We start from the raw sequence: 14356 nt of genomic DNA on the forward strand, positions 1-14356 counted from the left end.
CATTAAGCTAATTGGATGCATTCAGCCCTTGGTTAATATTCTGAAGTAGTTTACAATTATTCTCCCCAGTTATTAAATCTCCTCTGAGGACTTTATTTTCTGTACTAGACTCTTTATTAGCCAGCACTTGAGCTGGACTGAGTTTGCCCACTCCTTACCCACACGCAAACATCCCACCAGCTCCTTTAATGATATAAATTTGTGCTTAACCTGACACTCTTCAGCTCACCCTGACCTCAAACCATAGCATCTTCCTCCCTCTGGGCAAGAGGGCTCAACACTGCAGGAAGACGAAGTATTAAAGAGAGAACTACAAATTCTGTGTCCTGTGGAAGCTCCCAGGTGAAGTTTTAAAGGGAAAAACAGTCTCAGAAAGCTCAGGATGGCAGTCCAAGGTGGATCATCCTAGAGGATCAGAGCTAGTATCATCCTAAAGTGACACCAGCTCTATCAGTGCAGCAATGGCTTGGCCATGTGGCATCATGTGAGTGAGCCAAGTGAGCCTTGCTGGCAGTGCAGTGAAGGGTTCTAAGCTCTCTTAGGGGTCAGGTTTCTGTACAATTTGTGGTCAGGCAACCTCCCTGCATCCTGGACCTCCAAGGTGTCCCCAGGCTCTCTGCTCCACCACAGAGAACCTGCAGTAGCTCTGAGGCTTGATGTTTACACACCCCACCATCACTGTCCATTGCTTCTCCAAATAACCCAAATTTTGGTCAGCAGTGGTCTCCCAGCAGCCCAGCCCTGAGTCAGAGCAGTCCCTGCTGACCCTCAGATGTGGTCACAGGACAAGGATTCTCCAGAACCAAGCATCAAGGGCAGGAAAAGGGAAAGAATGGCACCAGAAGGATGGCAGGAATGAGACTGAAGGTGAGAGAAGCAGCAAAAGCCACCTTGTCCTGTATGAGCAGAAGTAATGACTGGAGCCCCTCACTTTTCCCTCCCCACAACATCTTCCCCCTCTACCTGGACACCCCTTTCCTTGAAAATTTGTAACAAATCCTTGCAGCCCTAATCACTGCAAGACACTTGAGTCCAGGAGGACAAAGGCTCCAGAAGCTGATGGATTGCAGAGTGAGAGACAGGACTGACAGACAAGGAGGCACAGCTTGAGCTTCACACAGGTCTCATTTCAGAAGGAAAACAGATTAAATAAATTAATTTTTTTACAGAAAGCTCTGATTTACATGGTTCTTGTCCTACCCAGCTCTAGCTGACACCAAGACCTTCCATGCTGAGAGGGAGATGCAAGAGGTGAAACTTTCCCCACATGTGCATTATGGAACTGTGACTGCTGTTCCCTCCTGAACCAGCACCAAGTCTGAGCTGGAGGTCAAGAGCTTATAGAAAACAAGCCAGCAGATCATTTATAGGAAAAGCCACACTGAGTCAAGCCACATATCCACCCTGCCCTGATTTCTGTCTCTAACAGTGGCCAGCAGTGGATGTTGGGAGGAGTGCTGCTGCAGAAAATAAAGAGCTTAAAAATAGTCATGATAATGAGGAAAAGTTTAGAGTTTGGCCTCCTGACAGCACCTCCTGGCTCCAAGCAGTCACTCAGGGAGCCCTGACAGAACATCTGAATTTGTCTACAACCCATCTGAAGCTATTTTCTCAGTCTCCACAGCTCTCTGGGCAATTGAGCTCTGCAGCATGACAAGCACTGCTCAGGAAACACAATTTGTACCACACCTGCCACACAAACAGGCATCCCAACACCAATTCCACAGGGAGAGGATAAACCACACACACCCATGACCACAGCCCAGGGTCAGCAGGAAATGCCCAGGTTAGAAAATGATCTCTTCTATTTGCTTCTGCAACCCCAGCCCAGCCTCTATTGTTTGTATTTAAAGAAAACAGCCAGTTTTCATTCTCTTGTTATAAAAGGTGGTTACACTTGCAAGAAATCACTTGGAAGTAATTTAAGGGAAGGAGGAAGAAACTTAGAGGTTGAGGCAGCTGTGATTTGACATGGGCTGACCTGGCACCTGAGGAGAACCTTAATGACATTTCCTTCCAGCCAGCCTGCTCTCCTTGGTTCATACTCTAATTAGCTCTCCCTTTCTGACATCCAGGCAGAAAGCCTAGACCACACTTGAAAATTTGGCCACATTATTACAACTTTTCAATAGCCTGGCAACAGCATCAATTAATAGAGAGCTCACTGCCCCACTGTGCTTAATGCTTTAAGAAAGGCAAGCTTTGCCTCAAAGAGCTTAGAATCAAAGCAGGCCTTAAAAATAGAGCTTAAATGTTGTAGTTTAACTTGGCAGGCAGGTAAACACCAAACAGCTGCTTGCTCACAGATCCCTCTCCAGGAATGGGGGAGAGAACTGAGGGGAAAAAAAAGTAAAATTTGTGGGTTGAGATAAAAACAGGTTAATAGGATACAAAGAGAAAATAACTAATAACAATTTAATTAGAAAATATAGAACAAGTGATGCACAATGCAGCTGGTCACACCTGCAGACCTGTGAGGCAGCTCTCCCTCCAGTGGATATACTGCAAGTGAGATGGGATGATCCCCAGGTTTTGTGGAATCTTGCTCAGCTAGAGGGAACAGAGAGGGCAGGGATGTGGGATCAGGCTTCATTCCCAACAAGCTCTGCCTCCCTCCCTGAGCACGTGGCCTTCCCCTGGGGACACAGTCAAAATGAAAGGGGAAGCACCAAGAGCTGGTCTGAGGTCCTGGGAAACATAAACCAGGCTGCCCTTCTGCATCTCCCATCACCAGCAACATTTCTTTAACTTATCCTTCAAGGGAAATTACAATTGCCAAGGACTAACTCAGACTGTTCCCAAGTGCCACCAGGGACTAGGTGAGCTCTGCTGCACATGGTCTGAGCCATGCCTCTATCAAGAAATAAGCATAATGTTGTTAGTCAAACTTGAGAGCAGTGCTGACTCTCAGCCAGGGGTTACTCCAGATGTGCTCCATGTCCTGCACCCCGGGTTTTGGCTGCTCACTCCTCACACACGTCCCCAGCAGGGACAATGACCTTGTCCATCTGTGAAAGGGCCACAGGTCCCAACAGGAAAACCACAAGGCTGCAGATTTCCAAAGGGAAAATCCCAGTGCTTTGTCACAGACATGTTTTATGAAAAATCCCTTCCTTAGGATTTTTTCTCCTGAGAAGCTGAGAGGCCTCAGGAACAAAATGTAACCAACGGTTATCTGCTACTGTGGATGCAACAGGTGCATCTGGGATTGGCCTCATGTGGTTGTTTCTAATTAATGGCCAATCACAGCCCAACTGGCTCGGACTCTCTGTCCCAGACACAAGCCTTTGTTATCATTCTTTCTTTTTCTATTCTTAGCCAGCCTTCTGATGAATTCCTTTCTTCTATTCTTTTAGTATAGTTTTAATAGAATATATATAATAAAATAATAAATCAGCCTTCTGAAACATGGAGTCAGATCCTCATCTCTTCCCTCATCCTGAGACCCCCTGCAAACACCATCACAGTGCTTCAATTCCCTGATTTATTTTTTTTTTTCAGGCTGAATCCATCTCCTGCCACAGAGCCCAGTCACATTCCTGAAAGCCTGTTCAGATGCCCCATCCCAGGCAGGCAGAAGGCAGCAGCCCCCCAGGGAAAGCTGTCCCCATTAACCCATTAAGGAATGCAGTGAGGCGCTAGCTGGTCCCATCTCCCTCCCACAGTGTGATCCAGGTGATCTCTGCCAAAGCTGGTAACAGCAGTAGCAGCCCCACAGCATTATGTAAACTACAGATTTCCATCCTCCACTGAAGCCACTAACACCCACAAACCCAAAAATCCCTTCAGTGGTTTCTTCTTGGGATCAGCCAATGTGCCAGACAGCCCAGAGGCAGGAGAAGGATGCACCTGCCTATGAGAGACCTGCAGCAACACACAAATGCACTACAGAAGAGAATCTACCTGAAATTTGCTCCTCTCACTCCCAAGCCTCCTTGTTTTCCTTACGATTGTGCCTGCAGCAAAATGAACACATTACAGTAGAAATTTTACTCCTAATTTGTCCCTTGGGTGTTTTGCTGACCCTACCAAGAACTATATTTAAATGTGCAATTTCCTGGCTAGACTCATTTGCAGTCCCTCCCCCCTGACTGCCTGTGCAAGTCTGGCCCAGAATCCAATTAGCTACTACCACCCTTTAAATCAAAGGAATTACACTCAAACAAGAAAAATAAAATTAAAGGTTTTAATTACATCATTATTATATGTCTAAATACTCACAATTTCCATGCTTTCTGGGAGGTGGTCTCCAAAGACTAGAAAATGACAAGTTTCCAAAGCAGACAAAATTGCAGCCAGAACAAATAATTTGACAGAAGACTCTGCCCAGCCCAATCAGCAGAGCATGTTTGGTTTGACACACTGCAGAGCTGGATGTGGGACCTGCCTGGCACCATGCAAGGAGCAGCTGCTTCCCAGCACCTGTGAGAGGTGTGGGGAACCCAAAGGCCTCCAGCTTCTCACAGGAAGGAGCAGCTGCATTCCATCTGGTATTAATGCAGGAATCTGCTTTCATCAGCATCAGCACCACCCTCCCCAGTGCCCAGGAGCTGTTCCCATTGCAGCTTCCAAAGTAAAGGAACTGCTTTGCTCCTCTCAGTCCTTGAGCAGCTTCAGCTGGTGCCAGTGCCAGCCAGCAGGGCTCCCAGCTGTGCACAGGAGCAAGGCAAGGAGCATGTGGGCTCCCAAGGGCACAACACAGGGGTGTTTTATTCCTTTCCCTGCCACAACCTTTAAGGCTCCAGGTTTTGCAAGTCAGTTCCCAACTGTGTGATGCTGTGGCTGTTCACATTTAACAGTGACCTCAGAGGACCTTCAGAGTCCCTTCTGGACAGGCTTTCCCACCCCCTCCAGCTCAGCAGCTCTTGTGCTCCAGCTCTTGGCTTCCTGCCTGCCTCCAGGAGCTGCTCAGCAGATCCCCCCAAATCCTCTGGCTCTGGTGAATCTCTCCAGCCAGGGGATGGGGCAGGGCAGCAAGAGCCAGGCACTGCTAGGTTGGAAGACATCAGGAGAGCTGATTGTGTTTGCCTCAAACTTGCCAACTACCAGCTTGGGAAATGCCAGGGCCACAGAGAGGTTCAGAGGAGATCAAGGACTCTGGAATAGCCAAGCTGCTGCTGGAAATGGTGTTTCTCAATGTCAGCAAATAAGGAGTGGCTGGGATGAGTTTGCTTCAAGGTATCAGCTGCCAGGTCCAAACAAGCTTCAGCTCAGTCCATCCCAAGCAGTGCAGCCACCTGCACCTGCTCCAGGGGCCTCACTCAGGAGCCACCTGCCACCAACCCAGCTTCCTGCAGAACTAAACAACTCCTCTGGGGACAGCTCAGCCTCCTGGGCAGTGGAGCAGGGAGGGTTCAGTGTGAGGCACAGGCTTCTTGCCAAGAAATCAGAACAACAACTGCAGAGGCACTGGGTGATCCACGGGAGATGACAGTGGAAGGGACAGCTCCAGACAGGCTCCAGTCAGTCCACCTGCATGGTGGGACTGGGATTGCTACAGCACTGCCAAAATAAATGTATTGAAACACAATGATGCCCTTCCTTTGGAGGGGAACAGATAGACCAAGACATGGACAGGGCTGTCAGACACTTTTTCAGAAAGCCATCAGCTAGGAAAACCAAATTCCCCTGGAGATGAGCAACTCTGAGCCACCTTCCCCTTCTTTAGCAGGCAGCTACACTGACAACTTGCAAAAATACTCTGCAGAGCTCCCTAACCAGTTTGATGGTGAAATGTCAGCACATTTCTAGGTTAATAAAAGCTGGGGCATGGGAGGAGAGAGGAAAGGAAGGAGATTGATTGTCTTAGACAAAAGATTGGAATGGATTTCACAGCAGGAGAAGGTTTCAGGGCAAGGAAAAATTTATTCATACCTAAAGAGCATGGAATATTAAAGACTCTGGGTTTCATTTCCTCCACAAGGCCGGAGTGGAACGAGACTCTCAGCACTTTGCAGTAACCACAAAACATCCTCAGTGAATCCAGGTGGTTTTATCCACCTCACAGCAAAACCTCAGAAATGCCTTGGCACTGCAGCCATGGCATCAGCAGGAGGCTGGTGCACCAGGGCATGGAGCAAGCAAGGGAGAGCCAGGGATGAGGGGAGGGGGCTTCCCCTGGGATTCTGGGCAGGCACTGAACCAAAGGCAGCCCAGTTTTTGGAGTCCAACAGAAGACATCTCTTTAAGTAACACAGAATGCCCTGTGCATCCTCAGAGCAAATGGCAGTGCCATTTTTTGATTCAGATCTGGAGGCTTATTTGCCATTACTGTGGCACTTCAGTGTTATCACCTGGGCCTGATGCTGCACAGAGAAAATGCTGTCCCTGCTGGGAGGTTCATGCTCTTAGCACAATAAACAATAAGGCAAGCAGGCAGATGTTTGGGTGAGCACAAGGAAAGCTGTACTGGTTTTGCTCTTTCATTCCTTTGGTGGCTCAGAGGATGTGCCACAGAAGAATCAGTTCCCACAGGTGGGACAATCTCATATTGTCCTCTTGCATCTCTGATAGTCATACTGCATGGAAGACAGGTCCAGTAGCACTCAGGTGGAGTACAGACACTTTTCAGCTCCTTGGAAACAGCAAATTCTGAAAATTAGCCAAAAATACCAGTTCCATTCTGCATTCAGACTTAAATCAATCTATCTGGCATTAAGGAATGGACTCCCAGCAATTGCTATGAATAAAGCATGCCTTTCCACCACTCTTTAAGGCAAATTACAAGCACTGCTCACATCAAACTGCATGAGAAAGGACACAGCACCCTGGAAGAGATGCCTGATCTCTCTAACCTGGGTGTGCACATTAACAACACAGCTGAGAACACTGAAATTCATGTCCACTACCACCACAGGACAAGCTGAGCCAGAGGCCCTTGTTCTCACTGCTATAACAATTCACATCCTGGTCATGCCCCATACCCCAGCCCTGAGGGGACACATCCCTGTTCCCCCTGCACTCAATAAGGACTGCCCTAACAACCTGCACTTGGACATCCTCCACTTTCCCAGCCCCATCTGTCAGCCTTGGGGTGAGGTGCTGACAGGGAAGGGCTAAAGGACTCATCTCAGGTCTGTTTTACACTCTGCCTGCTAGCCTCAGATAGCATTAACCTTTGTCAGTCAAGCTGCCTGGCAGCCACAGAAAGGTCAACCCAGATTTCAGCATCAAAGCACTCATCAGTGAGAGGTCAGCAGATGACTTTCCTGTCCTCATACTGCACTTGAAGCAGGCACACCATTAGCAAGCAGACCCAAACCCATGGTTCCAGCGCAAACAATATCCCAGAACAGCACTACCCAGACAGCATTTCCAAACCAGGTGTTAGGAAGTGTCAAAATAGAGATTTGACTCATTTAAGTGGTTGGCTTCCACATGTGTACTGTAATAATTTGTCATAGGAACACTGCCCCAGGTCCTCCTGCCTTTCAAGTACCTTGATTTCTTTGACATAGGGTTACCACCTTCTATACATCACCAGTATCCAAACCCAGTTCTCTCTCTGTTGGGAAGGATGAAAGTTTGACAGGAAGGTCTCACAGATACGTATGCTTAGCAAAAAGATTTTTCAATGTAGAATCTGATGAAGGAATAGAAAAATAGGAATGAAAGCAAGTTTTGATATAGAAGAAAAGAATTGCTGAGCCAGTCTTGCTGGATAACCAAGGAGGCAAAGGGTGTGTTAGTTAGAAGGGTTTTTATGGCTTAGAGCAAAGGATAAACCCACCCCAAACAAGAAGATGTTTTTACCAAGCAGAAAGAGAGCACAGGCAAACAAAACAGCAAATGTGGCAAGTAGAAAAAAAGATCTCAGAATTTTCCACTGCAAGAAAACTGAAACACAACTTCTAGCTTAAACTGTAATGTACCAACTTTTAGTGATTGGAGAACAGTAACATGAATATGGTGATTACAGTAGTTATGATAGGCTGTAGATAATAGTAAAGGTACAGATTGGTTCTACTGCATTAAGATGCTCAGCAAAGAAAAGTCTATAATGCAATGTAACCAAAAGAAAAGTCTATAATGCATTGTAACCAAACCCAAAGTCTATAATGCAATGTAACCTAAACTGAGGGTCTCAGGGCCTGCCTGCAGCTGGAGCTGACAGCTGTGGGCACAGCTCTGTCACCCACAACCCTGGACTGCTGTAATATCTTGGATGTAATAAACTGCATTTTGAAGAGCTGCCTGGAGTCCCACACCTCTCATTCAGGCTCTTACATCTCTCCTTCCCTCCCAGTTTTCCACACTGACCTCTAAGCACTGACAAAGGACAGGGGAGGAAGCTCTGAAGCAACAGAACACGCTTCTCCAAGGCAGCACTCAACTCATTGAGAGGCAAATTCATCCTTTTTCTTTCATGCTACCATCAGTCACTGCTCACACACTGCAGGAAGAAGCCTCCTTCCCCAGAGGACCTGTGGTTCATGCTCAGATCACATCCCTGCCAGGCTCCTAATGAGCTCACACATCTTTCAACTCCTTGTCCACAAACAGTCAGGACTCCATGGGCTGGGCTGGAATGAGGGAGAGGGAGGGGCTGGTAGCAGATACCCAGCATGAAGCAACAGCTACAGACCCTCCTCTAGGCAGGGGTCCCTTTGAGCATCCCAAATTCTCTCTGAGAGACCACATTAGAGCAGCAGAGCACACAGAGGCCACCAGCAGCATCCAGCACGTGAGGAGGTGCAGGGGCAGGAGAAAAGCTCTGGCAATGCCTGCATGCTGCCAGTACCATGGTGAGGAAGCACAAAGGCAGGAGGTAGTTGAGAGTAACTTTGACAGGGCTGGACTCATCAGCAGGACAGCAGGGGAGCTGTGATAATTAGAGCCAGACTCAGGTAGGTACACACATGCACACACTGCTCTGCAAAGCTGTGCTGGCTCGGTTTTTTTGCTACTGCTGCCCAATTCTTTCAGCTTTATCTACTGTAGATGTGACAGCCGCCAACCATGGGCTTCAGAGGGCTGTGCCCATGTTATTTGTGTACAGCAAATCCATCCTCAGCACCTCTTTTGGGGGTTTAGGACTCACTTCTGTTCTGTAGAATGGAAATCTGAACTACTGATGGGAGTGGGAGAGGGAAGAAGAGACAAGCACCCACAATAGTCTCATGACAGCAAAACAGTCTTGGAGTTAATAAATACACCCTGCAAAAGCAAAGCAAAACCAAGACAAGCCATGGAGTGGGTGGTCCAAGCTCTGCTGCACTGCCAGGACTGCAAGACAGAATTGTGACCAATCTCTGCAGCAGAGGCAGAGCTGAGGAACAGCAGGAGGAGAGCAGCAGCACCTGACTGGGAGCAGGGCTCCAGCACAGCTCTGAACTGCCACACACAGGCACCACAGCCCAGGCCAGCAGGGCAGGATGATCTCACATCCCTTGGGACCACTGATTCACCTCCATCCCAACCAGTCACAAATACAACACTAACACATCCTCAGAAAGTGCTGCTTAGCCTGGGTTTCCCCAGCACTCAATGCTCTGTCCTCACAAGGTCACAAAATCACATGCCACTTGGCTGAGAAAAACAACCAGCACACCCCAGAAATATTCATGGGATGCTGCACAGGAGCTGCAGGCTACAGGGATCTGCTCTCTTCCACCTTGGCACACAGCTCTGTGCTCAATGCAGGCCCCTCTGCTCTGCAGCAGGGATTCTCACCAACACCCCAGCTCTAAAAAGGACAGTCCTCACTTACACTGCTGTGAGTGAGTGAGTGCAAACCACTGGAGACAGGCAACTGCACAAGGCAGCAGAAAAAGTGAGGCCAAGAATTTGGCTCCACTGCCCTCAGGGAAGCAGTTGCCACATGGCACCAGGAGCAGCAGAAAGGAAAGCTGGACTTGTATGGCTTTTCTGCTTGTCCAAGGCATACACAGAGACTACAGCCCAGGAACAGGAGAAAGGAGAAGCTTGTCTGCATCTCAGAAAGACACATATTCCAGTGCTGCTCCAGCACATCACAGCCTTGCTGTTTACACTCACACCAGAATAATTAGAGCAGTCACTGTTAAATAGCTAACAACTTCACCATCAATTCTCTGAACAATACTGAAGAATTCATCACAACATTTCACAGCCACCACTCTGCAGAAACACTGAAATCACCCCAGACACGAGCAGCCTAAATTAATCCCACACAGATTCTAGCAAAAACTACAACTATTTCAGCAGTACTCACCCAAAACTAATGCCTTCCCAGGGCAGCAACCCAAAAGAAACAAGTCCTCAACAAACCACACCTTATGCACAAAGCATGACTCAGCTCATGCACTGGGTGCCATCAAGAAATAAAACACAAGGGTTTACACTGGGCCAGGTCCACTCCCTAAAGCAGCAGCTTTGTGGGATGTGAAGCTCCCAGCTGCCATGGGACAGCCCTTCCTTTCAGCTGCCAGCCTCAGCCCACAGAAAAGCTGTGTCCTCAAAAGGGTTTGGACTTTCAGGAGAACTTCCCCATCCAGGGACACCAGCACCTGAAAATAACAAACAAAATTTCTCCAGTGTCAGGGACTTGACGTGTGACATTTGTGCTTCTCCCTCTGTTTATATCCATGTCACTTGTGCCAAAAAGATAAAATAAAGTGAATATCTAATATATAAAATATATAATATAACTGAAGAGTGCAATGAAACACGAAAATCTTTCTAAAAACTTAAAGCAGTAGAAGAAGTGACCAACAAATCCAGGCTACAAATTCCTAAGCAAGTTAGAATTGCAAGTTCTGCAGTCCTTGACTGCACCTCAGCACCAATGACACAGTCTATAAAATCTTTTTCTGTGATTAAGGACTCAATCCATAAAGTCACCACCTGTGTCCAAATACACGAGCCTGAAACATCCCAGTTTTTGAAGGGCTAGAACACATGTACTCACACCTCACCCACCACCACAAACCAACAGCCACCCTCCCACCCACGGATGGAAATCACTGTGCCTCCTTCCCACCACACCATCTTTCAGATCAGGATCCTTCTCCACTTTATCAGTTATTAGGAGCTGTTCTCTTTAGAAGGTTTCAGACACTTTTCTCCAACCATGCTAACCTTAACCACTGTCTTAACAACCTCAGGGAACAAATATCAGCAAAAAGAGATGCTCCACTCTGCAAGCAGAGCCTTGGCTGAGCACAGTGACACAGCACAGTGCCACCTCTTCACACCCAGCCAAGGTCTAAAACACAGAAATTTTTGTCATGACCACTGCCTAAATAGTGCTTCTTGCTCCAGCAAAGAGCACACTGCAACACCATCCTTCCAGACATCCCCTCTGCTGCAGCCACCCCACAACAGCCCAGCAGGGGAAGGGAAATCCCACAACCCCTTCCCAGCAAAAGAAAAGCTGGGCCTTGAAAGTCTAGCTAGTGCAAGGACAATTGTATCAGGCATCAATTTAATGAGCACATTAATTAGAGAGCACAGAGCAGCAGCACAGGCTTTGAAAGCCATGGCAGAAGTACAGCATCCTCTGGCTGTGTGAAGGGGAAACTCATTGCTCTGAGCAATGCCAGGACAGGTGAGGTGCCCTGGCAGGTTCACTCCAGGAGCACCTGGATGGGCAGCTCTGCCCACCTTCTCTGAGCCAGGAGCTGTCCTGGGAGCACTCACACATACCCCACTCCAACTCACAAGAGCCATCCCAAACTCTTGGAGAATTAGCTGGAGACAGCTCCAGACAGAAGGAAATTCACACCAACAAACACAGCTTCCCTGAAGGAAAGGAATCTGTTGGGACCTGGTGGCCTGGCACCTGCTGTGACTTAAAGCCCAGCCTTCAGCCCATACCAACCCATGACATGCCTGAACTCCTTGCTGGAATGATAAAAGCCCGGTGCTTACGCTCCTGGTTGCTAAGATCTGACCTTCTCCAGGCAAAAGCCAAGGGAGCAAGCCCAGGAAAGCAATTTTATTGCTCTGCCTGGAGTTTAATCCCATTCACACCATGCACTCCAGCCCAAGCACAGGGCTCACACAGCAAACCACGCACGGGACATGCTGGAGCACAGCCCCAGCACGCTGGCTTTGGTTCTTCTCTTCAAGCAACTGAGATAGCAGCTCTCTGCTCGCCTTATCCAGTTTGGAAAGCAACACTTCAAAGCCATCCCGTGTCAAACTCCAGAACAAACTGAAGCTGCCAGAGATGCCTCACAGGGAGGAAGTTAACACATGATGGGAAGATTAATGTGGAATTGCAGACTACTGTAAACAGAAAAGCAACAGCTTCCTATTAAACAAAACCTTCTCCATTAAGTTACAACTACAACAGAACGGTAATTTTACCTTCATCAGAGCAGCTGAAGAAAGTGGTACCATTGCAGGATCAGCAGTTTTCCTTGTTCACAGCACACAGGCCATCGGGAGCTGCAGGTTATTGTCCCTCAGAGCCAAGGCAGGCAGAGAGGAAGATAAGCCCGTCTCACCCAGCCTGGCTGCCAGGTGCGAGCTCCGAGACACGGCCGGGGCAGCACGGCCCGGCCCGGGGGGCAGCACGGCACGGCCCGGCCCGGGGGGCAGCACAGCACGGCCCGGCCCGGGGGGCAGCACAGCACGGCCCGGCCCGGCCCGGGGGGCAGCACGGCCCGGCCCAGGGCACCCACCCACGACAAAACCCAAACTCTGAGGAGCTCAGGCCGATCCCAAGGGCAGCAAGGAGGGTTAGGAAGCCGTGACAAACCTGCACGGAGCTCACCGCACTTCTCACCTTCTTCTCTGCCCACCTCGAGAGATGGCTGGCACTGCCCACACTGTTCAAAACCCCAGCTTTCGGAAGGATTTTATTTTTTCCCATTTATTTTTGAGCTCGGTAAAACCATCACCTCCGGAGCTGCAGCTGCCGGGCGCATCCCCGGCCGCGCCGCGGCGGCGGCTCCCGCAGCCCGGGGGATGCAGCGGCCGCCCGTGTCCACCCGCGCCGACCACCGCGTCCCACCCGCGTCCCCTCCACCGCCGCCGGGACGCTGCCCGTGGGCTGTCTCCGCGGGCTGTCCCCCCAGCGCGGCACTCGGGGCTCGCAGCTCGGGGGGGCTCCGTTCGCGGGGGTGGCCCCGTCCCGGGGGTCGCTCACCTGCGCTCGGCGCTCCCGCCGGGTCCCGCCCGCCCCGCGGCGCCGCCGTTCGCGCCGCCCGCCCCGCCCCGCATTGGCCGCGCGGGGCCGGCGCGCGCCGCGCCCCGCCCCGCCCCGCCCGCGCCCGCGCCGCCCATTGGCTGGGGGCGGCCGCGCCTCCCGGGGCGCGCGCGCGTGTGGCCGTGAGGGAGATGGAGGGGAGAGGGGGGGGTCAGGGGGCGAGGAGGCGCTGGGGTTTGGGGCAAAAAGGCTAAAAAAAAAAAAAAAAAAAAAAGAAGAAGAAAAAAAACCAAACCAAAAACCCCTTTTTTGGGTGGCATGTGGTGTCCAGCCAGACGCGCTGGGTGAAAACACGGGGCTTTTTGCTAATCAGAATCAGTGAAGCTGGGAAAGACCTCTGAGATCGTCGCGTCTAGCCTGTGACAGAACAGAACACTGAGAGCCGTGTCCAGGGAAAATGACTCCCCCACCTCCCTGGGCAGCTCCTTCCAATGCCTAATCATAATTTCTGCGAAGAAATTCTCCCTAAATTCTCCATAATATGTATGATCAGGGACGGTGGCACTGCCGTGGTGGGAGCGGAGGGCCCGGCGGCCCCGGGCGGAGGGAGGCAGCGTGAGGAGCCCAGGACCCCGGACACACGGGTGTCCCCTCACCCAGGACCCCGGACACGGGTGTCCCCTCAGCCAGGATGCTGGCACATGGGTGTCCCCTTACCCAGGATCCCGGCACAAGGGTGTCCCCTCACCCAGCATCCCGGCACACAGGTGTCCCCTCACCCAGGATCCCGTCACACGGGTGTGCCCTCACCCAGGATCCCGGACATGGGTGTCCCCTCACCCAGCATCCCGGCACAAGGGTGTCCCCTCACCCAGGCTCTGTCTCTAGAGTAACACCCAACCCTGACCATAGACACTTGATCAAGTCTTGCTGCAACTTGCAAGTCTTGCACACCACCTGATCCCACTGCTGTTCTTCAAAGAATTCCTACAAGCAGATGCCCTCCTTGGTTTGGCTCATATTTTGGCTTTATTTTTCCCTCTCCACTCTCTTTTACCTTGACTCGTGGTGGACTGTACCCTGGGTCCAGGGGTTCCCACTGCACCCAGCAGGGAAGCGTTTGCAGTGGGATTCTTGAAGATGTTGATTTTGTGACAAGTGACTCGCTGGGCTCTGCTGTGACTCCAGTCACAGTCAAGGTCCCCGCCAGAAATCTTGGATTTAGCCAGAGAGCTAAATGGATTAAATCCACATCCTGACTCAACCCACTGCAGACTGCTG

The 14356-nt window shown here is 50.2% G+C and overlaps 1 protein-coding gene across 3 annotated transcripts in view; it reads right to left on the reverse strand.

Moving 5' to 3' along the window:
• Window positions 1–13179, reverse strand: part of CAMKK1 (calcium/calmodulin dependent protein kinase kinase 1) — a 101118-nt gene extending 87939 nt beyond the window's left edge. The window contains exon 1 of one of the 3 annotated variants that reach the window (XM_077188808.1): window positions 13076–13179. The gene's annotated coding sequence lies outside the window, so the exon portion shown is untranslated. Of the gene's footprint in view, window positions 1–10192; window positions 10296–12291; window positions 12487–13075 lie in introns of those variants that run through there. The other 2 variants (XM_077188809.1, XM_077188812.1) reach the window with 2 other exon arrangements.
• Window positions 13180–14356: the final 1177 nt, after the last annotated feature.

This window comes from Agelaius phoeniceus, chromosome 20, assembly GCF_051311805.1.
Source record: "Agelaius phoeniceus isolate bAgePho1 chromosome 20, bAgePho1.hap1, whole genome shotgun sequence".
NCBI classification, from domain to species: domain Eukaryota; kingdom Metazoa; phylum Chordata; class Aves; order Passeriformes; family Icteridae; genus Agelaius; species Agelaius phoeniceus.